Source organism: Oreochromis aureus, linkage group 3 (assembly GCF_013358895.1).
Source record: "Oreochromis aureus strain Israel breed Guangdong linkage group 3, ZZ_aureus, whole genome shotgun sequence".
NCBI classification, from domain to species: Eukaryota; Metazoa; Chordata; class Actinopteri; order Cichliformes; family Cichlidae; genus Oreochromis; species Oreochromis aureus.
The window spans coordinates 83,790,065-83,816,854 of record NC_052944.1 but is presented as its reverse complement, the minus strand read 5'-3'; the positions used below and the strand labels follow the sequence as shown (position 1 = coordinate 83,816,854).

The following is a 26,790-nucleotide window of genomic DNA, read 5'->3' as shown; positions in this document are numbered from 1 at the left end:
ATTCCATCAGTATGTGGACTTTGCAACGAGAGGGGAAAACACGCTGGATCTTGTTTACACAAACATCCCCGGCGCATATCGGGCAGAGCCCCGCCCCCACCTTGGCTACTCAGACCACATCTCTGTTATGCTAATCCCAGCATACAGACCACTCGTCAGGCGATCAAACCAGTTCTGAAGCAGGTGAAAACCTGGCCAGCAGGAGCCACCTCTGCTCTTCAGGACTGTTTTGAGAGCACTGACTGGAACATGTTTAGGGAGGCTGCAACCTACGGCGACTTCACTGACTTGGAGGAGTACACGTCAACAGTGTCCAGCTACATCAACAAATGCACCGATGACGTCACTGTCTCCAAGACCATCATCTCACGACCCAATCAGAAACCGTGGATTACTGCGGAAGTGCGTGCACTTCTGAGGACCCGAGACTCTGCCTTCAAAGCAGTAGATAAGGTGGCGCTTAGCAGAGCTAGGGCCGAACTTTCTCGGGCCATCAGAGAGGCGAAGCGTGCACACGCCCAGAGAATCCACAACCACTTCAAGGACAGCGGCGACACACGGCGCATGTGGCAGGGCTTAAAAGCCATCACCAACTACAGGATGACAACACCTGCCTGTGATGGTGACGGCTCCCTTCCAGATGCGCTGAACAACTTCTACGCTCGCTTCGACAGGCAGAACGACGTGGCGGCGAGGAAGTCCACCCCTCCTCCGAACGACCAGGTGCTGTGTCTCACTACAGCTGAGGTGAGGAAAACTCTACGCAGAGTCAACCCATGTAAAGCTGCTGGACCAGACAACATCCCAGGCAGAGTGCTCAGAGAATGTGCTGAACAGCTGGCAGATGTTCTCACCGACATCTTCAACATCTCTCTGAGCAGTGCCGTCGTTCCCACGTGCTTCAAGGCCACCACCATCGTCCCCGTGCCCAAGAAGTCTTCTGTGTCCTGTCTCAATGACTACCGTCCTGTTGCACTTACACCCACCATCATGAAGTGTACGGATCGGGAACTGCACCTCCAGCACCACCACACTGGGCACTGGGGCCCCACAAGGCTGTGTGCTCAGTCCTCTGCTGTTCACACTGCTGACTCATGACTGTGTAGCAACACACAGTTCAAATCACATCATTAAGTTCGCTGATGACACGACCGTGGTGGGTCTCATTAGCAAGAACGACGAGTCAGCGTACAGAGAGGAAGTGCAGAGGCTAACGGACTGGTGTAAAGACAACAACCTGTCTCTGAATGTTGACAAGACAAAAGAGATGGTTGTTGACTTTAGGAGGACACGAGGCGACCACTCACCGCTGAGCATCAACGGCTCCTCTGTGGAGATCGTTGACAGCACCAAATTCCTGGGCGTTCACCTGGAGAAAGATCTCGGATGGTCCCGCAACACCAGCTTCCTGCACAAGAAAGCCCAACAGCGTCTTTTCTTTCTGAGAAGACTGAGAAAGGCCCAGCTTCCACCACCGATCCTGACCACCTTCTATAGAGGAACTATTGAGAGCATTCTGAGCAGCTGTATCAGTGCCTGGTTTGGGAACAGTGCCATATCGGACCGCAAGACCCTACAGCGGATAGTGGGAACAGCAGAGAAGATCATCGGAGTCTCTCTCCCCTCTATTAAGGACCTCTACACCACACGCTGCATCCGCAAAGCCACCAGCATTGTGGCTGATCGGACACACCCCTCTCACACACTCTTCACACTCCTGCCATCTGGAAAAAGGTACCAAAGCATTAGGGCACACACATCCAGACTGTGCAACAGCTTCTTCCCACAAGCCATCCGTCTCCTCAACAAAAAAGGGACTGGACTGATAAACAAACACACACACACACACACACTATCACTCAGCTCAACTCAACTACCTCAAAGCATTGAGACTGGACTTACACATCAATCTGAAAATGCTCTTTTTGCACAATATTTTTATGTTTACTGTTCCTGCACTACCTACATATCAAGTATGTTTACGGTTTCCTTTGCACTACTTACCTAGTTAGAATAGTTAGTTTTAGTTAGATAGTTAGTTTTTGTTAATTTATGTTGTAATTTATGCTAGGTCAGTCTGCCCTGTCTCGAGCTAGCTAGTTTAGTAATTTTCTGTTAATTTATGTTGTAAATTTATGTTGCATGTAGCACCTTGGCCCTGGAGGAACGCTGTTTCGCCTCACTGTGTACAACTGTATATGGCTGAAGTGACAATAAAGCCAACTTGACTTGAGGATTGAAATTTAACTGAGGTAACACATAAAATGAATACAACTACTAAACACTACTGTGTCCTAATGGAACAAAGATCAAAATGTAACAGGGAGAACATTTTAGAGAATTAAAATCCCTCAAAGGAAAAACAAATGAACTTGATATGCATATCTATACATGCAGCTTCCTAAATGTAACATTCAGGATTATTCACTGCAGCTCCAGAAATCAGAGCTACCTCATCAGATCCAAGTGTGACATCAGCTGACACTCTTTACAGGAGATTCCATCTGAACTCTGTGGAGCCTGATCTCAAGGTTTTAAGTCCGACCCTGAAACCAGAAGAGGATCTTTCTCTCTTCAGATTCATTGTGATCCAGTGATTTCAGTCCTGCATGATCAGGCTGATGTTTGCACAGAGCAGATAATGAAGTGAATGTTTTTGCACATTGGTAACAGTGAAACAGTTTATTTACAGTGTGGAATTGTTTGTGTTCGGAGTATGAACTGAGATTCCTGAAGCTCTTGTCACACTGGTCACAGCTGAAGTTCACTTCCATGTGTGTACGTTCTTGTTTGTTACGATGACCTGATTGTGAGAAGCTTTTGTCACAGTGTCTGCACTTGTATGGTGTCTCTCCTGTGTGGATTCCCTAATGCTTTTTCATTGAGCTCATGTCCAGTGGTGAAGGATGACCCACACTGGTCACATATGTGCTTTTTGACCCCACTGTGGAAGAGTTCATGTATTTTTAATGTACTTGGTGTGTGGAAGCCTCTTCCACATTCTTTGCAGTAGTTCATTTTGTCTCCAGTGTGTCTACGTTGATGAGGTTTTAGGTCCCGTTCATGACTGGAAGCTTTTCTACAAAGGTCACAGAGAAACTCTTTCCCACCACCACAGTGACGACAGGGCTGAGAACTGGATCCATGTGCTTTGCTCCACTTCTAAACAAAGACAGGGTAAGTCAGGGAATTCCTTCAACGTTTTTATCCTGAACGTCACCTGAAATAAAAAGCATCTCTGCCAACGTCCAATTACATTTTACTGTTTACATTATAACACTCAGCTTATCGGACAAAGATGACTCTTCATTTTTCCAAACAGTTCATTCAGTGTAACTCCATAGGTTTACTGATCAGACTTGTTCCAAACAATCAGGTTAAAATTACTAGATAAAAATAAATACATACCTCACAGTAACTGCACTTGTAGAGTTACTTTCTGGTGTGGATCTGTTGGTGTTTTTTTAGCTGATGTGGAGATTTAAAAGACTTCTCACACAGGTCACATTTATAAGGTCTCTCCTCAGTGTGGCTAAACATGTGTTGTTGTAACTGTGCATCTGTTGTAAACAGTTTCCCACACTGATCACAGCAGTAAACATCATTTCCTGTGTGAATCCGGAGGTGACTATTTCGGTAGTGTTTGTCGCTGAAACTTTTTCCACAAAAGTCGCAGCTGTACGCCTTAATTCCAGAGTGGGTAACTAGATGCCTCTGTAAGTCGCTATTTAGAGCAAAAGCCTTACCACACAACTCACAGCTGTGTGCTTTAACTCCACTGTGGATGAGTTGGTGTTTTTTTAAGTGTGCAGCCAGGGTAAAAGACTTTCCACACAACTCACAGCTGTGTGCTTTAAATCCACTGTGGATGAGTTGGTGTGTTTTTAAGCCTCCAGCCTGGGTAAAAGACTTTCCACACAAGTCACAGCTGTAAGGCTTAACGCCACTGTGGATGAGTTGGTGTGTTTTTAAGCTTCCAGCCAGGGTAAAAGACTTTCCACACAAGTCACAGCTGTACGGTTTAACTCCACTGTGGATGAGTTGGTGTGTTTTTAAGCCTCCAGCCTGGGTAAAAGACTTTCCACACAAGTCACAGCTGTATGCTTTAACTCCACTGTGGATGAGTTGGTGTGTTTTTAAGCCTCCAGCCTGGGTAAAATCCTTCCCACACTCATCACAGCTGTAGGTTTTCTCTCCCTTTCTTCTGTGAGGTTTGTCGGCCTCCTGAGAGCGCTGACTTCTTGCTCCATGTTGGTCCTGCAGTGACAGAGATACAAACAGAGGCAGTGAGTGAAATGCAGTCGTGGAACAAACTGAAACTCCCTCCATCAGTGGAATCAAACATGTCAAAAAACACATTGTAGCTGTGTTACCACCACCTTCTGGTGATAGTATCACATTACAATGATGTGCTACAATGAGAGTTGTAATGAAAATGACATTATTGAAGAAATATTGATCAGTAGAGAAACTCTTTTACTTCAGAAAAAATCCAAATGATGATATTGTTGTTTCAATGTGTGTAGAGAAAATATGATCTTTGTATTTTCTTGTAACTTGTGTGGTTTTTGGTTGTGAATGTAGATTCTGTATATATGGAGGAGCCCAGGATGGAAAAGATAAAGCTGCTGTTAATGGGTTTTTAAAAACCAACCAGCTGTACACACATTTTCAATAACAGTGTAACTGTGATGTTTTTCTCACCTTTTGTGTTGAAGTCATTGTTTCCTCTGTAGTGGCTGAGCTGAGTCCAAATGGCTGAAATTGTTCTGCTGCTGCACCACCAGACTCTTCTCCTCCTGTTACTCAGCTGGGACACAAAAAGGATATATGTGTATTTTATTCCTGACAAAAAGAAGCAGAGCAAATAAACATGACTAAACTCCTCAGTGACAACAATACATATGAAGCTTCAAGGTGAAACCCCAGAAGCAACTACAAAAAGAAAGTCATCAGTTGCCTACAAGAACTTGAAAGGAAAAACCACTGACCCCCTGCATGTCATCGCCTTTACCCAGGGGATGCTACACCCTGTATATATGGACTTCCATAGACCCACAAAGACGGAGTCCCGATCAGTCTCAATGGTAGCAGTATAAACTCAGCCAGCTACAACATTTCAAGCACCTCATTACCATCCTAGCTCCCCTAGGATGGTAATGAGGTTTTTAAAAAACATTTCGAAACTCACTTTGTTAATGTGGAATTCTAAAATTATTTTACAAATGGAGAATTTATTCTACAATTCATCATCTAAGAATTCTGTATTTCGATGTGTGTCTTATTTAATGAATCACTTCAATGTAAGCAGCTATCTCCTGGAAGTTTTCAGTCTTTTGAATATGTGGCTTTACAGCTGAAGGCCCCATCCAATGTTGTGTTTCTTAATGTTTACAGGCCTCCCAAATACTGCACAGACTTTTTTTAATGAACTCAGTGAACTGCTGTCTGTGATCTGTGTTGATTTCGACTGTGTAATTATTGTTGGGGATTTTAACATCCATGTGGACAACCCTCGGGACAAAGGGACTAAAGACCTGAGTAACACTCTGGGCAACTTTGGGCTGACTCAGCATGTAACAGAGGCCACACATAATAGAGGACACACTCTTGACCTACTGATCTCCAAGGGCCTGAGCATTTCAAAGGTTACTGTGTCTCATGTGGGCCTGTCTGATCATTACTGTGTTTTCTTTGAAAGTAAAATTTCAGCCCACATAAATATATCAACAGCAGTGATCACAAAACGGTGTATAACTGAACACAGTAGTGAGATCTTTAACCAGGTCTTCCCCTTAACACCTGACCTGTCCAGAGGTTCAGTCAATGAGCTCGTCACTAGGTTCAATGCTAAAATGTTAAATGTAATGGACACTATTGCTCCCATTAAGGTGAAGGTTATCTCTGGAAGGAAAAAGTCTCCATGGAGAAACTCCACACTGGTGAAAAATGAAAAAAGAGAGTGTAGGAAAGCTGAGCGCAGATGGAGAAAAACAAACCTGCAGGTTCATTATGACATCTATAAAGAGAAACTTCACAATTATAATTTACAACTGAGGAGTGCAAGGAGGTCCTACTTCTCTGACATCATCACCAAAAACAGTCATAATGCTCGGGTCCTATTTTCTACAGTTGACAGGCTAACAAACCCTCCTGTGTCAGTGGCAGCTGAACTTCATTCGACCACGGCCTGCAATGACTTTGCCAAATTCTTCACAGAAAAAAATCCAAAAGATTATACAAGCAATTGGTACATCAACAGAAGATTCAGGATATGTACTGTGTCCACCGAAAAACTGTCTAAACACCATCGAACAGTTTCACCCTATAAACTTTGGCACTTGCAAACGTGAGTCACTTCATCAAAATGAAAAGTCAGTTGTTCAAAATAAGGAGTCAATGCTTCAAAAGCAAGTCCCGTAATCAAAACAGATAATATATTCATCAAAAGCAAGTACTTATATCAATCAAAGTGTCTGGGCTGTCACAATTACAAGTCAGTACACCAGCACCTTTGGTCACAAAATCAAATGGTTTGAACATGTTCTCATTGTGACGGATTTCTTTGTAGGTGCTTCCCAATGACATGTCAAGTCTGAAAACCATAAATTGTAAAGGAAACTCAAGACACTTCATATGCACTCTTGATAATATTCAATTGAAACTGTGCACAGCATTGTGCAACTGGGGAAATACAGTAAATCAAACATTTTACAGCAAACATAAACTCACTTAGATAGTAAACCTTACTGCAGTAGTTATGAAACAAAAAAACCCTGAAAAACAGACACTGCTGCATATCAATCATTGATATCTAGATGCTCCCGTCTTTCTGCCCACATATTTGCATCAACATCACAGCAAATGTCAGCTCTATCGTTGCATCGAGGAAAGTATCTTCTGGAGTGTCGAATCCACCCTCTGCAGGACTCTGCTGTGATGTCATCACAAGCTTTTGTAGATTCAGTATGCACCTCATGCCAATCCTGTCTGTTGATTTACATTATATATATACTTGTAGAGTAGGGGATACTGTAACGCGATTCACCTATGACTGGGTAGAAGAGGCTTTTCATTGGTTGCAAGTAAGAGTAACACACACCAATTTTCATTAGTGTGAGATAAGGTTCACCTGAGAAAAGTAATTTATGGAGATTTTCATGGAAACTCCTTAAAAATAGGGTTTTCAAAATGGGTGTACAAATTGTTTGACAAGATGTTCAACAATTTTGAGTGCACTGACACAAGCAATGAAATGAAGACTATTAGTTGTATGGACAATGACTATTCAGCCGGTACAAGTATAAATAATTGTGACATTCATGATAGAAGCAAGGAGATAGTGATGAATAGAAAGTCAAAAGTGACCATTCTTTAGATATTTGTACTTACTCAACTGCTTCATGTCCAAAGGCATTTGCCTTGAAATGAACATGAAACCGCCACAAGGTTGTGCCAAAGCGACTACATGTTGTGGAGGTTGAACTAACTATTGTGCAAAGTTTAATTCTGTTGTGAGAAATGCACCAAAGCAACTGAGAAAAACTAAAACAGAATAACTGCTATGATGCCTTCCAGTCAGGTTTTAGACAAAACCACAGCACTGAAACCGCTCTGACCAAAGTGTTTAATGACATATGTCTGAATACAGACAGTGGAAAAATGTCAGTCTTAGTTTTACTGGAACTGAGTGCAGCATTTGATACAGTTGACCACAACATATTACTCAAACGACTGGAGAATTGGGCAGGTCTTTCAGGAACTGTACTAAACTGGTTCAAAACATACTTAGAAAACAGGTAACTTCACATCTGAGCAGACAAGTATCACATGTGAAGTTCCCCAAGGTTCCATCTTGGGACCCCTTCTGTTTAACATTTACATGCTCCCACTGGCACAGATTATAAAGAACAACAAAATAAACTATCATAGCTATGCAGATGACACACAAACATATATCACAATGTCACCAGGAGACCGAGGCCCTGTACAGGCTCTTGGTAAAAGCATTGAGGAAATTAATGACTGGTTTTGCCACAATTTTCTCCAGCTAAACAAAAACAAAACTGAATAATCTTTGGTGCCAAAGAAAAACGATTACAGGTCACCAGAGAACTTCAGTCTATACACCTAAAAACCACAAACCAGGCGAGAAATTTGGGTGTAGTGATGGACGCAGACCTAAACTTAGAAAAACACATTAAGACAATAACAAAATCAGCTTACTATCACCTCAAGAATATTTCAAGGATAAAAGATCTGATGTCTCAACAGGACCTGGAAAAACTAGTCCATGCATTCATCTTTAGCACATCAGTCCAGCTCTGAGGTCTTTACATTGGCTGCCTGTCCGTCAGAGGATAGACTTTAAAGTTCTGATGCTGGTCTATAAAGCTCTGAATGTTTTTGGGACCAAACTATATCAGTGACCTCCTGACCCAGTATGAACCTTCCAGATCCCTCAGGTCTGGATCTGGTTTTTTATCAGTTCCCAGAGTCAGAACCAAACACGGAGAAGCTGCATTCAGCTTTTATGCTCCATATATCTGGAACAAACTCCCAGAGAGCCTCAGATCAGCTGAAACACTAAGTTTATTTAAATCCAGGTTGAAGACTCACCTATTCTCAGCTGCATTTGAATAAAACACCAAATCCACACTTAAGTTTAAATTTCTAAACTTAAATTTTAACTACTGATTTTATCTACTGTTCTGATTTTATCTACTGTTTTCTTTTAATCAATTCTAATCATGCTTTTTATTTGTTTTTGTTTTTAATGTCCCTGTAAAGCACTTTGAATCACCTTGTTGTTGAATTGTGCTATATAAATAAACTTGCCTTGCCTTCCCTTGCCTTGTGTGGCTATTGTGGTTCTCCATATGGTGGTACAAATAGAGGACATAGAGGAAGTGGCACACATCACGAGGGGGTACATGTTGAAGGTGTTAACAACACACAGTGTGGTTGGCTAGGTTAACTCACAAGCAGAATTTAGCTGTGCCTGACTACAATAGAGACTTTCTTCTTTAGATGTTTCTGAAACAAGAAGGTGTAGTAAACAGATTTGTTTTAGAAAAAGGGGAAAGGAATTAAAACGACATACATAAGCACAGACTGTTTTAATCCTACTAACACATACACACACATGCAATGAAGCTCATGAATACCAGATGGTATTTTAAGCCTGTGTTTCTGATTATCATCTTGTTCGGTTCACTTAGTGAGATGAGAAGCGATATATGAACTAGTGGACTAATATTATATTAGGAAAGATGACTGAATGATAGCAGGGGTGAACAGAATGCAGCAGAGGGTTTAAATGAGTGAGACTAACAGATTCTTAGTTTCTTGTTCCTGATGATCAGATAAATGATAAGTTTAAAATCCAGTTAAGGAACGAAGAAATAAAGAAGGTCAAAGATTTTAAGTTTTTAGGAATAATTTTTGATTTACGTCTTAAATTTGACAAGCATGGAAAGAAGATTGCTAAGATGGTCAAGGCTAATCTGAATTGTTTTGAGTTAATTCAGCACCATATACCTGCTTCAGCTATGGGCAGAAATCTGTGCCATTAGAAACTGAATTTGAATAAGTTAAATTTGAATTTGAATTGCTCAGATTGAATCTGAATTGTAACTTGAATAAATGCTTTTGAAAACTGAATTTGAATTAGTCTAATTTGAAATTGAATCTATGGTTTGAAAATGATCATCACTAAATTGAAATTGAATTTTATATATTGAAAATGAATTCATTTGCTCTGAAACTGCATTTTATCCTTTAAAAATTCAACTCTCAAATAATTTCAGTTTCACTCTCACCATTCAGTTTCAGTTCTACAATTCAATTTCATTTCCAAAATTCAGTTTTTTGGAACTTACATCCGGTTCCGGGTCAAGCGCAGATTAATAGAACTACGTTTTACTAGCAGACCGAAAGTGTTACTGGTGGGAATCTACAGCGTCTTGAGCTGAATTAAGACTTCAGAAGTCATTCGTCATGTCGAATGACCAGCGGACAAACTCTCAGGTTGGTAATAAATGTATTACATGTATAAGAACAAGCGTCATGTTAACAAATGATAGCCGTACAGTAACTTTTATGCTTATTGTAGCTGTTAGCTAAAAACGCTAATTTAGCGTAGTTTGCCCTGAATTCAGCTTTGACAAACAAATATGATCGACTGTTTCTAGTAGAATTTCAAAGTTGTCATCTTGTACCCTCTCAGAGCCCTGTATGCTTGCAGAGACCCCTACAGTAGGGAAACAGGCAAAACGGTGTCCAAACCTTTGTATTTTAGCTTTATTTATGTCTTACACAGCATCCCAACTCTTTAGCTAACTTAATAACTTTAGCTAAAGTGAGTAGTTAGTCTAATTCATTAGTGCAGCATTACTGGATCACCTGTTTGAAGTGATCAACACCCTAGACAAACGCTACACAGTGCCGTCCTGCGACTATTTTTCAAATGTTGCACTACCTGTTCTATACACGCAGTGTCGGACAAGGGTGGAGACGGAATTACAAGCAGTACAACATTTTGCTGCAACGACAGACTTATGGTCCAGCCAAACTCAGCGTTATATTTTGTTAATAATTGTGGTTTACATTTTAAGAAACATAGCTGTTACCTACCTCTCTCATCACCTTACACACGGAAAGAATACTGTTCAAAATGTTATTGTTAGAAGTATTTTAAGGTTTTGTATGTAAGAGTAGACAAGTGAGACATTGATTGTTTTTATGTTCAGTCTCAACTGTTAGGAAGTTGATGTGCAGTTAATAAGTGCAATAAATATTTATATTGGAAAAGAAAATCGTGAGAGAATTGTGATCTCAATTCTAAGCAAAAAAATCGTGATTCTCATTTTATACAAAATCGTGCAGCCCTGGCATCATTGTCACATTTTAGAGAAATATAATCTACTTAGTTTTAGGAGTTTTAATCATTTGTGTTTTCTTAAATTAGTCTTTAAATGTATAAATAGGATGGCCCCAGAGTGTCTTAATAGATACATCCAGAGACAAGATAGTAATCGTATTACGAGAAGCATGGTGAACGGAAACTGCAAGATATCACATCGCAGATCTAAATTTGGTCAGTCGGCATTTTACATAAAGGCTTGCAATCTGTGGAACACACGTCCAACCAAAATCAAATTGATTACAGACATCAGATCCTTTCCATTGAAGGTTAAAGCTTGGTTAAAGGGAAATCAGAGATGTAGTCATTTTAACTAATGATTTTATTTTTATTTATTGTCTATTAATTCTAGTTGTATTTACGATGTATTTTGGCTTTATGAAAATGTATGTATGGTAAAGTGTACTTATTTTCATTGTAAGCCCAACAAGGGACAATTGTTGAAAATTAGCAATAGCTATAAACTTGTGTGCGTTACATCACTTTCATGTTTTGTACTTGGACTATGTCAAACTGCATTGTCCTTTTTAAATAAATTTAAATTCAAATGTGTGGGGGAGGCTTTACCATGACATACACCTGGTTACATGGGAAGAAACTTATTATCTAATAGGACATTAGGGTTGTGTGAAATGTGTGTGGCTGGTGGATGGATGTTTTGGGGATTTATTTGGCGGCTACATTTTTTTTTTTACCAAGTGGAACCTGTCAATAAGTTTTGGTTTGATTTATCAGTTTAAGGAGACGAGTATGCTTTGGGAAGTCCTAAAACTAGACTTTCGTATTTTTATATTTTGTAGTATTTTCTTTTTTTCTTTTCATGTTTGAGGAGTGCACTGAGACTGGACTGATAATGGGGACAAATGGTTCACTGACTTGACATTGATGCGCAGATTGCACCTACTCCAAGCAGAGAAGGAAAGGGTGGATGTATGTATGTTTTTCCAGGAGCAGGAAGATGACAGCGACATCCTAGGGTCCCATGAGCTTGTGGGCCATGCAGACTTAATCTTGTAGTTGTTCATTTCTGTGTGTATTTACCAGCGCTGTGTTATTCATGTTGTAGTGCCACATTTCTTTTTTTATAAATCATAACACATTAGTAATAGTAATATTATTTCCTCACTTTAGTGTTCACCAGTTGTATACATGCATGTAGAATGTTATCACAAGTGGGCCCCATGTTATTGCACCTTCACAGTGGACCCATCGTAGACTGGAAGACATCCTGCTTTAAGGGAGGTGACAGCAAAAATCGTTTTTAAATACTGAAGCTAGCCCTCCACCTCTACCATTGGTCTGGGGAGAGCTGAAAAATGAACAATCGGGGCGAAGGAGTTCCGAGAAAGAAGAAAACTCACCGCGTCCAAGCCAAGTTTCCATCAGGAATATAAAATCCAGTCCCGACAAAATATAAAAGTCATCTAGGATGAAAGTCAGCCAATCAGCTGATCATTGATCAGTTTCATGATTGAAGTAGCAACAGGAGATCCTCACAGATGCTGTCTTTACAAAAGATAAAAATAAAAACTAGGCCATTGTTTATTGGCAGACCAAGACTGTGATGATAAAAGGCTTGATTTTCGACTTAGTGTTTTTAGTGATGACACTTCTGGCAATATGACGTTTTTGTTTATTTGCCGAACATATCTCCAAAAATGCACATCATTGTTGAGAAACTTCACAGCACAGCACACTGGTTTTGCATGCGTGAGGTCGGGTCCAGGATCCAAGACTACGACAGAATGGCCAATCAGCTGATCATTGATCAGTTTCATGATTGAAGTAGCAACAGGAGAGGGAAGGGGAGAGAAGAAGAGGCAGTCGCTCCATATATCGGTTGTTAAGCTTAGTGTGGGAATGCTTTCTTGATTTCTCCGGGACAGATTTCTCTGAGATGAAATGCTGGTTTCGTAGCGACGCTCCAAATGCTCCACCAGACCACCGACAGCTCTCTTACGCCACAGCCGCTCTATCACGTGACGCATGCTGCTCCGACGTGCTAAGGTTATGAGCTGGGTTACGCTATGCCGCAAGTTTTTGTGAAGTCCTTTTGTGATATTTAAAAGATCGGATTAAATTTTGAATTTCTTTTCGATAACCGATCGAGTAATTTAGGTGAGTATCGGACCAATACGTAATATCGGATCTGTCCGTCTCAAATCTCCACTGCAGGGGCAGAATAATCCCCTAGTCTGTGGAAAAACATATCTCAGGGCAGTCTACCCCTGAGATTGAAGCAAGAAGAGGAGGAAGAACGCAGAGAATCACCCAACACGGAAGACACTGAGTGTTAAATTACAACAGAGGTTCTAGTTTTAGTACAGAGAGAAGAAAGAGACACAGGTGAAGATGGTTTTGTGGGGGAGCAAAACACACTTAGCCAGATTAGTGTGTTTAGTATGGGACTGACACTTGTAGAGCATATTTTAATGGAATAGACGTGGACTACATTGAAGTGGAAACACCAGCTGAATTGTGTGAGTGTAGCCTGTGGCTATGTCAACACTAACGCGTTTTTGTTTGAAAATGCATCGTTTTCTCTCCATTTTGGCATCCGGTCCACACTGAGACGGTGATTTCGCTGATGGAAAGCGCAGTGGCTTGAAAATGCTCTTGGAAACGAAAACTTTCTAAAACGATGATGCATGTTAACCTTATGAGTTAGTTGTTTTGTTTGCTCTCAATTTTGACAGTCCTATTAAAGATTAATATCAGTCTGTACATGCTGCAGATTTCTTGAAATTATTTAACTCTCAATCACTTTTGCAACTTTTTACTTTTGTTTTACTCACAGCAACAAGTGCACCTCATTATTAGTCCATTTAAAAAAACTGTGCTTTTCCTCAACATTTTGCTGCCACGTTTCAAAGAGCCGGTGTTCTGGGAATTCATCCTACCTGACATACCATCCTAACCGTTGCTTCTGCACATGCACCAAACCATCCTACCTTTGTTAATCTGAGCTACAAGCATACTTTAACAGCTAAAATTCAGTGGTGAACCATCCTACCTTTGTCCATAACAGCTAGAAACATACTCTGATGGGTAAAATTAAGTGCCATCCATGATACCTTTGTGAATGTTACCTACAAGCATACTTTAACGGGTAAAATTAAGTGGCAAACTATCCTGGCGTTTTGAATATGAGCTACAAGCATACTCTGATGGGCAAAGTTAAGTGGCAAAGTGTCATACCTACTTAAATTTGTGCTGGAATTACTCTGTGACAGCAGAAATGTGCATAAACTACTTATGGTAGGACGTTTTGCCAAAGTACGATGGTTTGTCAGAAAACCAGAACGTAAATAAGCAGCAGACAGAAATGAGGCAGGTCGAATCTTCTTGCGTTTCACGCATGCGCAGTACTGGCATGTAAGCGTTTTCAGCCGTTTCAATGTGGACGCGCAACGCTGTGAAAACGACTGAAAATGCTAGTGTGGACATGGAATGTTTTCAGAAGAGAACGCCGTTTTCCAATCTATCGGGCTAGATTCGTAGCCCGACGCAGCCTCACTCTTCTCTGAACTAGAGCAGGGCGATATGGCCAAAAATATTTATCATGATATATATTTGAAAATTTGCGATAACGATATAACTGACGATATAATTGACGCGAGACAAAATACAACTCCACAACTTTACTAGCGCAAAAAAAACCCATTCATGTATTTTCACTTAAACAAGTAGCTGTTTTATGTGCATTAAAGCTATATAAAAATTTAAGCGTGCAAATGAAGTTTAACCAAAAGGCATTTCCAGTAGAAATGGGCTGACATATCCTGAGCATAACCATGTATAATATCCACTGAAGTTAAAAGAGGTGCTTTGCAACATGAAACCACAGTGTGCCAAATAAAAAAAGTCAAATGCGTATTTTTCAGACCATAAGGTGCACGGGATTATAAGGCACATTAAGAGAAATAAAGCAGTCAGATAAATCAAACTTTAGTCAACTCATTCTTCTTGCTTCCTCCACTTCTGTACCATTGATTCATTAATGCTGTATTCTATCACAGCTGCTCTATTCCCATGTTGTTGCAGTATATTATTGACTAACCTCATATTGTGGATGGATTGTCTCAGTTGTTCTCCTGACTGAAGTTTGGTCCGTTTACAGCATCCTGCCATGCGATTGCATTTGTCTCTAACCCTCAGGAACCCTCATGTTAACTTTTATCGAGTGGAAAAGTGTTAGCGTTGATTCCTCCAGCTTCACTGTTTATGTTATGCTAACATAGCTGTGTCGCTAGCGATCACGTAGCACATCATTATAAACCAGCTAGTCCAACTTCAGTAACCCTACAAACGTCACTGCTGTTTAGTTTCCTGTCTTCATTTATGTTGGAAGTGATAGCAGAGCTGTACGTTTGAATTATTTCAGAAATCTCTCAGTCAGAACATGCTATATCATGCTCAGGTAACTAGCGAGCTAACTTCCGCTAACTTCCTGCTAGCTTCTAACTCCGTTAAGTGTAATAAATTCTGTTTTCATGGATGCCTGGATGTTAAACTTCATAGTTACACTTGGTAAAGCAGCAATGCTGATCATTTTATTAAAGATGAAAGAATTTAGACAGTTTTTTTAACTCTCAGTGATGCTGCAGTGTTTGTTTGACTTTGGGACCTGAAACAGACGGAGTTTAGGACCGAGATTACTCCAAGATTTACGAGCGCCTTAGTCCCACAAATACGGCAATAACGACGCCCGCTTGCATGTTCTATAAAAAAACTGTGCTTTGTTGTGTATCTGACGGACAAACACCAAACCAGTTCCACATCACTGAAGTGGCACTATTTTTACAAACTAATTCTGGTTCATCCGCTTCACTCAACGATCCGCTTTCTCCCTTCTCATTCTCCGTTGCCGCCATGCTTTTTTTGGCCATGTGCGGATGAAAACAAAGGCACTGCGCATGCGTGTTTTACCCATCTTCTATCGCGATATTTCATTTTCTTATCGTTGCCCAACATTATACCGGTATTACCGTGAACGGTATAATATGGCCCAGCCCTACTCTGAACCTCTTCACAATAAACTGTGAACAGATACCGAGGAGAGCAGCAGAAGACCTCATCCAGGAGCTGTTGAAGTACGATTCTTTTTGATGGTAGCAATCAGGTGGAGACTTTTACTTCCAAAATCAGACGTCTTCATTTGTGCTGGCAGCAGGGGCGATATTGGCCCATTTTTGGCGGTGCTTCAGCCAGAGCGATGGCGGCTGAGACGCAGCGGAGCGGAGGTTGAGTGTCTGGCTTAAAACAGGACATGTTAGCTGCATTTAACCTTCAGTTACTCTTTATATAGTTAGGTAGGACTCAGACCATGTTTCTTTTTAGCAGAAAAACATCACACCCAGGTAACCTGCAGTGTTGAAAACGTCTTTTCCGACGATGTTTGCTACTCTACAATCCGTCCTACTCTGTAGTAACATCAGCCACATCTGACCGTCCTGTTGATCCCATTGAAATGTATATAGCCTATTTAAAATCTAAAACTTAAGATTGTCTGTAGCCTACTGTTGTTACCACTGTCCTGTTTGCAATGGATACTGAGAGAGGACTTTTTGTTAGTGATCTTAATAGAATTGTTTTCATATTAATATAAATTTTCATCTAATTGAATACAAGCTATTTGTGTATGATTGTCAGTGCAAAGAGGGAGAGAGGAAAGAGGAACGTGAGGAGAAAGTACAAGGTCAGGAAGAACCAGGTAAGAAAACAGACAACTGACAGGCAAAACAGAAACTGTTAAACTGACAAAGAGACAAAACCTGATTTTGCTCACACAATCTGGAAGTTGTGTCCTCCCTATATTACAGCTGCTATACAGAATCTGCAAAACAAACTGGGTTGAAACATTTTTGACCCTCTTTAACAACATTCCAACATAACATTATCATTGATTGGGGATTTTAAAATTAATTATGTATTTTATGTGGTTCAGCCACAACTCTATTAAAACCAAAAATAGGTAGGCCAACTTTTGGACCATCTAGTTGTCTGTATGACTGCCGCAGTACATACATCACATTTGCTCACTATCAGAAAGTGCCAAACGGTTCCCTGGTGGAGTGAGGAGCTGTAAAGAGAAGCAGAGCGCTCTGTTTATATTCTAAAAGTGTTTTCAGCTTGTTTCAAAGATTCTGTACTGCAGCTTTAAATGTTTTCCAAAAGCACACATACACTTATCAGTGTTTCTCAAACTTTTTACAGTGTGTACCACCTGATAAAACTGTCAAGCTCTCCCAAGTACCACTATGAAAGCATGAAACTCATGAAATTATTATTATTAAATTAGTAAAATTAGTATCTGCACTAAAGATTTTTCCATACATTGTATACATTCTACCACAGGCAAAGTTGCCTCCATTCTATAGTTTTTATTAATATTTTGTAATAATTTATTCTGTTTTGGGAGTGTTTTTTAATGTTTCTGTATTATACTTTATACACATTAAAAGTTAATCTCTGTCCAGAAAATGCACTCAGTTTACTTTTTACTCACTATGAGCATCATTCATTATTCTCCCCCAGTAATTAAGGTCAGGATATGTATTTTTTTTATTCCAATCCATTCTTCTTTTGCAGCAACAACATTTAAGGATGCAGGGACTGACAGAGACAGGTTTACCTTGCCTGGCTGGGCAGCTCTCTGGGTGCTCAGCACCCCCAAAGCTCTGATCCTAGAATCGCCCCTGGCTGGGAGTAAATAAAATACAGACGCATCTGGAGATCATCCTATGAAGTCCTATTCTAAAGTCTAAACACATCTTTATAGGGTAAGGGGGGACGAGCGGCGGGGGTAGCCCTTTGGCACCCCTGCTCTGTAGGCTTCCACTGCTCTCTCTCTATTATTCACCCTGGGGTTGCCCTCCCCCAGGCTTGTACCTGTGGCTTCCTGTCCTGGGGGTGGGGGTTGGCTGTTCTCCTGCCCTGCACCCTTTTGTTCATATTCAAACACTATTTTTCTGTATGTATTCTTACCCTCTAGCAACCGCCATAATATAATGTTGCAAGCAATCACGAACTCTACAGTCTGACTAACTCCAGTGTATACCAAGCAATCTATTATTCTCAACAGAGATAAACTCAACATAAACTGAACCCACATTAAAGTTAGCTCGGTGCTTACCTTTAGATGAGCCCACAAACCGAGAGAAACTCCGTGATGAAGCTGGAAGTCTTTCCAAGCACAGGAAACAGATCAGGGAGCAGAGACCCACGTGGTTCACGCTGATCTCAGCTACAATCCAGGAGACAAGGGTGTGCAGATCGATGCAGATATCGATCCAAACGTTGGTAGTGGTATTTGTTCCTGTAAGTTCACTACTTTACTCCCGTAAAGCAGCTCTCTTTGCTCGACTCCTCTCCTGCACACACACTTTGCTCCGCCCACTTTACCGGCTCTGCTGTGATTGGTGGCTGTGCGGTCACGTGACTCAGCTGCACAAGGTATCCAAGTGGGGAGTTATTTCAAAATTAGCGCCTATCTTATGGAACGCCAGGACTGCCATAATGAAATACTTAAATACACTATTAAATAATTAATTAAATGTGGCAGTATTTAATTAAAATTGGAATTAATTAATTAAATAAATAGTTATGACACATGTAATTAATTAATTATTGACACATTTCATTAATTATTTATGTATTTCACATTTTAATTAATTATTGACACATTTAATTAATTATTTAATGATATATTTATTTATTTCATTTTGGCAGTCCTGGCACCTGGCTCTCATCATGAATTAATTTTATCTGTCAGCCTCACCCATCAAACTCAGGGGGCGGGGTTAACGCTGCCCAGGCAGCTTCTCTAACATTTGATTGGTTGCCGTGCAAAGTAAGTCGAAACAGGTCGATCCTAGATAATCGATTGCTTCTGTAGACTTGAGGCAGCCGTATCCCAGAATGCATTTCAAATCACAAGCAGTGTAGTTTTAAAATACCCCGTTTTTCTGTCACTAGTGATGGCCAAATGAAGCTTTCTGAAGCATTGAAGCTTGTATTGAAAAACGGTTCATTACTCAAAGCTTTTCAACACAGTTCTCTCTGGTGACATCTGGTGGCCAAAAATATGAAGAGCAGCTTGAATCCACAAAATAAAAGCAACTGCTTCATAATGACTGCCCACTCTACAGAGCGGAGTTCTGTCTGATATTGGGCTGCTGTTGTGTTGCTTTGAACGTGTATTTTTTGGTGTTAAAAAATGTGGTTTATTTGTTTAATAAATAATTTTGACCAGTAAACCTTCCTTGTTTAAACATGCTCCATGGTTTGGTCTTTCTTTGCTTGTGACTTCTTGATGTTGGTAAATACAATAATTGAAAAATACCACGTTACATATAACATACATATAAAAATGCACATTATGGAGTATGCTTCTGCTGTGAGGTCCTGCCTCCATGTACTTATGCAATTAATCGCTAGACGGGTATATTTATAAATAATATTATATTAGGGAAATTTTCCTATGCATATTTTTGACCAGGGGGCAGAATTAATTGTGAAATGGAAAGTGAAAATGCTTGTGAACTTGCAAATTAAAAACATGATACATTTAAGGTGACCCTTTTTCATTTTTATTTAAGAAGAGAATTTGTTCCACTGTGCGATGGCCGAATCTGTTCCTTTTTGCGGAGATAATTTCTCCTGCCTTAAGGAAAATCCCTTCACATGGCAGAGAAGAGGCTGGAGTGCAGGGAAACTGGTAGAGATGCAGTTATACATTCTAACTGGGCCCCACAAACTATCAGCTAAAGGGAATAAATAAATTAAATTGCTGCACATTTTGTAGACTAACATTTTAAGGTTATTTTGAAAATAAAATATATCTTTTTATAATATTAAATGTTACGAGTCAAATGGAAGTCTTTCTAAAGTTATTTAATGATATTTATATTATGAAAAGTAGATTTCTGACATTTTAAGTTTTTACCATTTTCAGATAAAATAAACACGCACAAAACAAAAGCAAACAGCCAGAACACAAAGCTGGAAAACCCACCCGATTGACCAGAATCAACTCAAAATATTCCCACACAACAGAACCTCCTCTGTTTCTCGCTGGCTCCAAATCTCTCAGTAGAATGATCAGTGGTTTACTATCTGTCACCATCAAAACATTCCACAAATCCCGCGAATGATTCACCTGCTTGTAAACCATTGAATCAGATACCGAAGCAGTGAGGTTCTAAATGAAGCTTTGGACGTCACTGATCACGTGACTCTGGCCAAACAAATCAAGCTTCGACACAGTGCTTCTGAAGCAGTGTGTTGATTTTTTTGACACACGCACCGGAGCGTCAGCTTCAAGCAAGCCATCACTAGATTTAGCCATCGACCCCTGCCCCGATTCTTATTTTTAAAAAGGAGAAATATACTTGCCTCCATATGCTTTTCTGCGTGCTTTTAAACTATTTAAAATTACAATTCATAGTTTTATATGTGAATTATATAATGTTAAATTACTTAAGTATTTTAGGCTTTAGTTATATTCCATGTAAATCAGATATCATACAAAAATAGAAAAAAATAGCGTCACGACAATAAAAGAATATGACTTTAAGGACTTAACAACATTACTTCAGTTATAGTGCACCAACATCTCTTATACATTAGCACTAAGGGAACACTGAATGACCTGCTGGTTTTTGTCCATAAAACTACTCATCTAAGATTACCACAAAGTAAAAGATCTCTCAGCAAAATTATGCAACATTTTAGGCACTATTGCCCCGATCAAGTCAGTGAGCTGGGATTTTTTATTCTAAACATGAACTACTGTTACAGCAGCAGACATGGACTACTGTTGCCCCTCACAACAACTCAATGTCCACTATGTGAAGGAGCCGAACACATGCCTTCTCCTCTCGTTATGTCAAGAGATTTATTCTAAATAACTCTTCTTCAGCTTCGAATCAGGAGAAACACACACTGCAGTTAGTTACTTGCAAGCAAGGGCAGCCACAGCACTCGCACAGAAGTGAGGGCTCTGAGACTCACGCCCTGCCACTGCCCTGGTCTTTATTTATATACATCAGTGGGTGCGTTTGTTCATTACATTGGGATGTGGATTCGTATAGTATGCTTTATATATTCTGAGGTAAGTTGATCTTTAGTGTTACATCATATTCTATAAGGATGTTATGTGTTTGTAGACTTTCTGCCCAGTTTGACCCATTTAACAGAAGTCAGCCTGTTTAAGGCTCTGATATCTATTCTGTATGACTTAAAGCAGTTATGACATGGTCTGATTTTATCACCCAATAAAGGAATATTTCATATATCAGTCTACTCTTCATTCTATCAGAAACAGTTATCACAGCTCGTACATTTTCCTTTTTACACATATATGTGAGCATTGAGCCAAATTTAGTAATGACAACATATTAAAAGAACAATGTTTGTCTCTTATGTATAATACATCTATATATACACTGTCAGAGATATTTGTCTTTGAGTGAAGATTTAAGGTCATAGGAAATATAAATAACTGCTACTTGCACCTTTGACCCAGAGTTCAAGCTCATATATATGTGTGTATATATATATATATATATATACAGTGGGGCAAAAAAGTATTTAGTCAGCCACCGATTGTGCAAGTGCCCCCACCTAAAATGATGACAGAGGCCAGTAATTTGCACCAGAGGTACATGTCAACTGTGAGAGACAGAATGTGAACAAAAAATCCATATATATATATATATATATATATATATATATATATATATATATAGTCTGACAATACATATAATATTGGCCATATTATATTAACATTACCACAGTGAGATGACTTTAGTCTCATGAACAACATTAGCTAATTATTATTTACTAACTAATCTTGAAATGACTGTTCAGTACAGGAATGAAGCCCAACTATCATGTTTTACAGTCCTGTGGTCTCAACTAATCAAAGTGATGTCATGACAAAAATGAAGGACCAACAAAACATTTTTTCTCCTTCATTTCTGTCACACACTGCTGTATGACACGTTTCTCGCGTACTTGTAGTATGCACCGTACATAGTACGCGTAGTGTGCGTACTACAAGCGTGCAGACGCTGAATTGGGACACAGCCACTGCCTCCTACAGGACACTCTCTTCTTCCACCTTTTTACGGGACATTCACGTAACACAGCACCGATACTGCCTCACCGGGCATTACCAGTAGAGCAACACACTATTATCACACTCATTCTATCAGTGTGTTCTTCAGATGTCTGTACTTGTAAATAATACCCTGCATACAGTCCAACAGATCCATCCTACAATAACAATGGATACACAAACAAATATATTTATATAAACAAATAATTCCTTTTGATACCACAAGATCAAACAGATTTAAATATCAAACAAAGAAAACACAAAATCCAGTTTCTAAATGGAGATGTTTGTAATTAAGGGAAAAAAAATCCAAATCTACATGGTCCTGATGAGGACTTATAGAAAATGTGAATAAGAAATGTGTGCAGAGAGGCGTCATGCACTTGATACCATGACAACAGGACGGCCCTGAGCCCTCAGAGGCCGACACAAAGCTGTGACTGTTTATCTGCACGTCTCAAACACTCCTCCATTCTGACTGAGCTCAGCCTCCATTTTCTACAGGGAGACTCAGAGAGGCTTTCACTTTCATTTCACAGGAACAGCTTTGCCTCTACTTTACCTGCAGGTTCACATATGGAGAGAAATTTGCCTCGCATAGAAATCTGTGTATGCTTTGGAACTCTGAACCGAACATCCCCAACACAATACACTGTTCCTGTTTTTATGCATAATCAGAGAAAAGAACATTCGTTGAGTTTGTGAGAACAGCTTAACATTTATATATGTTATTTATACTATGAAGAGTATTTAAAGGTTTTTTTAACATTGGAGTGAAACTGTGACTCCAGCCACCCATGAAACACCAACCATGTGAGACTCAAAGCTGCCATTACTGATCCAATCACATGTGCTGAGGTTGTCACTGTGGACAAACACAGCGTCTCATAAACTCTTTGATCATGTGTTTCACAAAAGAAAAGGAACAGAACACAAAAACACAGACTCACCACTGAACATCCCCACCAGTGACTGTGTCCACAATGCACTGCATGCTGCTTACTTCCACTAACAATGAAGTTACTGCATCATTAGAGCCCTTCATGTTTCCACAAAGTGGCCACACACATGCACATACAACAGTGATTCACATGGTAGATAAGAAAGAAAAAAACATACGCACAATTTCTTTTTGGAAAAACAAAAACAAAAAAAAACAGTTGGGTGGTGTGTGATGGCTCATATAAAAACTCGCCCATAAAGGCAAACAGAACCACACTCACCTCAGACTCTCTGACCAGGGCAACTGGAACCCAGTTCCACACCTGATGGTTTCCACTATTTTTGATTTGATAAAAGGCAGGAAATCACTCAAGAAATTGATTCTCTTTTTTCATCTTTAAGTCAATTTTTTTTCCATCCTGATGATCAGAGGAGTGTTGGAGGGTTTCAGATCCTTCAGAACAACAGTAAGTGTTTAAACTGACGTCTTTCAGTCTTTGAGGTAATCTGACAGGTCGACTGAAGTCTGTGAGCTTCAGTGGATTAACAGATTGTTAATGTTAATCCATCTGAACCAGGATTAAAACTTCTCCTTATAGGTTACTGGTTACAGATGAAGGTCATGTGGAGTTAGTGGAAACCATCTGATTTACTGTGGGCTGGTTTCATCTGTGAAAACACATCTTATGAAATGGATTCAATGTGTTTTATCACCTGAAGAACCAAAAGCTACCAGACTTTATCTGACACAATATAAAGAAGAAAATCACATAAATCACAAAGAGGAAATTTACTCAGTTACTCTCCTGTACTCTGATTACAGTCATGTATGTTTTCTCTGTGTGTGTTTCTGCTCCTTCTTTGTCCCTCACTGTAAACAGATGTACTGAGAGACTCCTGCACTGATGTTTCATAGGAAAGTCCAAACAGCCTCACTGGTTCTCCATAAAGAACAAAGATTTGCTCTCTGTGGCTCCAATACAACCTAAAGACAATCAAAGGTGGAAAAAGTTCTCCAGAACAGCTCTAAAGGAGGCCATGACCTTTGACTTTATTCATTTCAGTTGATCTCAATTCACTGACAGACAGAGTGGAGGGTTGTCTCTACATTTCCTTGTTTCCTTGGAAAAGTTCATTTCCTGTTACTGTAAAACCTGCTTTACCTGTTAAATGGGACGTCAAAGTGAAACGAAAGTCAGTTGTTTAGCTGTCTGGCACAGAGGTCAGTTCACCAACAGATTGACTTCTTACACTTCTTACAAACTGCTTTGGACCTACAGAGAAAGCAGATGGATTAAACCAACCTCACAGTTTTTATCTTCATATGGATTTTTGTTCCATCCTGATGATCAGACGAGTGTTTGAGGATTTACCAGATCTCTTAAGAACAACAGTAAGTGTTTGCTGTCTTTTTCTAAAATCATTCTCAGATCAATCATCTTCAGTCAAACTTTTTAGGTAAAAAGTTTCAGTTGTCATGGTTACAGTTCAGTTAACATCCACCCACAAAAATGTTTGAACAGAAAAACTGTTTCAAAAACGATTGAGACAAAATTTAAAATGTCATTCAATTTCTACAGGATGTTACCCCTGTAAACCTTGAAACACGAAATTTCTAGAAAATTCACATTTTACTGGTCCAACATATCAAACGTCCACCGAACACGACTTCTTCTTCTGTATCAGGTGTTGAATCTCAGTTTGAAGTGTTGAGTTTGACAATCCAACGTCACAAGAGATTGAATCGCTGAAGAGTTTGAACACGCAGCTGAACAACAGGTCACGTGGAACAATATTCCACGCAACCTGTTGTTGTGAGAAATCACAAATCACTATGTAACATGTCACTACGTTAGTCCAACGTAACTGTAGGAGGTTATGTTGGACGTAGTGACATGTCACTACGTTACGGGTTACGTGTTACTACGTAACACGTCACATGGCTCAACTTCCTAAGAAGTCGGACATTTTGAGATCATCGAGTGGCAGATAAGCTAATTTTGATCTTTATTTAAACCTTAAATATAATCTGATGTGTTCAGGTTTAAACTCAGGTTCAGTTATTGAGTGAAAACACCAACAGACTCAGACATTTAGAACAAACTAAGAGTCAGATCAGCAGAAACAGAGAACACGGACATGTCTGCTGTAACTGCGTCACTCTGCTCCACGCTGATGTTTGTCCTGTTCGTCTCTGCAGGTCAGATTTAACTGTTAGAAACTAAACTGAGTTTATTTCTGAGATAAAGAGTCTCAGTCTGGTTTACATGCTGATAATATTTCTCTAAGAATTAGTTTCTGATTCATTCAGTGTTGCGATCGACACAAAGCTGGGTGGAGTCTGTGTGTGTTGGTGCAGTTTGCAGCACAGACACAAAGAAGTGTAATGTGTGTGTCAGTGTGATGTGTTGTAGTGTCAGGAGTCAGTATACAGCTACAAAGCTTTTTGTTCAGTGTATACAAACAGCTGTAGCTCCATAAAGGCAGCATGCAGAGACTCACAGTGTCTTATAATGAGAGGCTGCTTTCTCTCACACATTATGTTCACTTATTATCAGCACATGTTGTTGTTTGTGCAACAGAGTTATTGTAGTTTTGTATTTTCTCATTAGTTTTATTCCATTTGGACTTTTTTGTGTTTAGTTCAGTTTAGTTTCCAGATGATTTTCTTCTTTTCAGGTTTGATTATTTATTGCTTGAAGAGTTTTTAATGGTTTTATTCTTTTTCATTCTTACTGTTTGGAGGTTTGTGTCAGAGGCCAGATTTAGGAGCATCAGTACAGCTGTTCCAATAAAAGCAGAGACTCAGTCTGACAGACATCCAGAGTCTCAATGAACTCGTCCATCAACAACATTTGATCAAACTAACAGATTCTAAAACTAAAGATTTGTTTTATTTGTTCACAAAATGGTTTCAGATGATGTTTTTCATCCATCTCAGTCTTTCTCATGAACTTTGTCTCCAAACCTCTCAGCCTGAGCTTCCCTCTGATCAACTCGTTCATAATCTCGTCCATTCTGCTCTCAATGAAAATCTGAACACGTTCAGCTCGGCCTCCTGTCTTTGTGTCAGAGTCTCCAAAGCAAACATCACAGCAGCTCACTGCCATCTTTAAACCTTCCCTTTCACTCTTGCTGCTGTCCTTCTGTCACAAATCAGCTCTGATGAAGATGCTCGGGATCAGGTGAGGAGGAGGAGAAGACTCGCTGTGGTGACGCCTGAAGGGAGCAGCTGACACAAGAAGAGACACAATCAAAGATCATCATCTAATAACAGAAGACAATCTTTTATTGTGTGTTTCTGATTGGCTGCTGTTGAAGTGAACAGTTGCACTTTGACCTTTAACCTCTCTGCTCTGTGTTGTTTCCTCTTTCAGACCAGAAAAACATCACAGCTGAGTCTGGACAGGACGTCACTCTGACATGTCGAGCTCCAAACAACAACATCATCAGTTTAGAGTGGAGCAGAGCTGACCTGGGAGATGAATATGTGCTTTTGTACCGGGATGGAAAGTTTGTTCCAGCCAACCAGCATCCATCTTTTAAGAACCGGGTGGATCTGCAGGACAGACAGATGAAGGATGGAGACGTGTCTTTGATTCTGAAGGATGTGACGATTAATGATGCTGGAACATATGAGTGTGGTGTCGTCCAGACAGGAACAGAGCATTTGAATCCCATCAACACCACCAACCTTCATGTTGTTCCTCCAGGTGAGTGAGTAGAGTTGAGTGTGTGTGTGATCAGAGGTGAAGCTGCTTCCTGGTTGTTGATGTTTGTTTCTAAAGATGTTGTTGATGAG

At 39.9% G+C, this 26,790-nt stretch overlaps 1 protein-coding gene across 1 annotated transcript in view; it reads left to right on the top strand.

Annotated features, from left to right (window-relative positions):
- Positions 1 to 26,790, top strand: part of LOC116335110 (neural cell adhesion molecule 2-like) — a 660,945-nt gene that overhangs the window by 606,241 nt on the left and 27,914 nt on the right. The window lies entirely within an intron of this gene.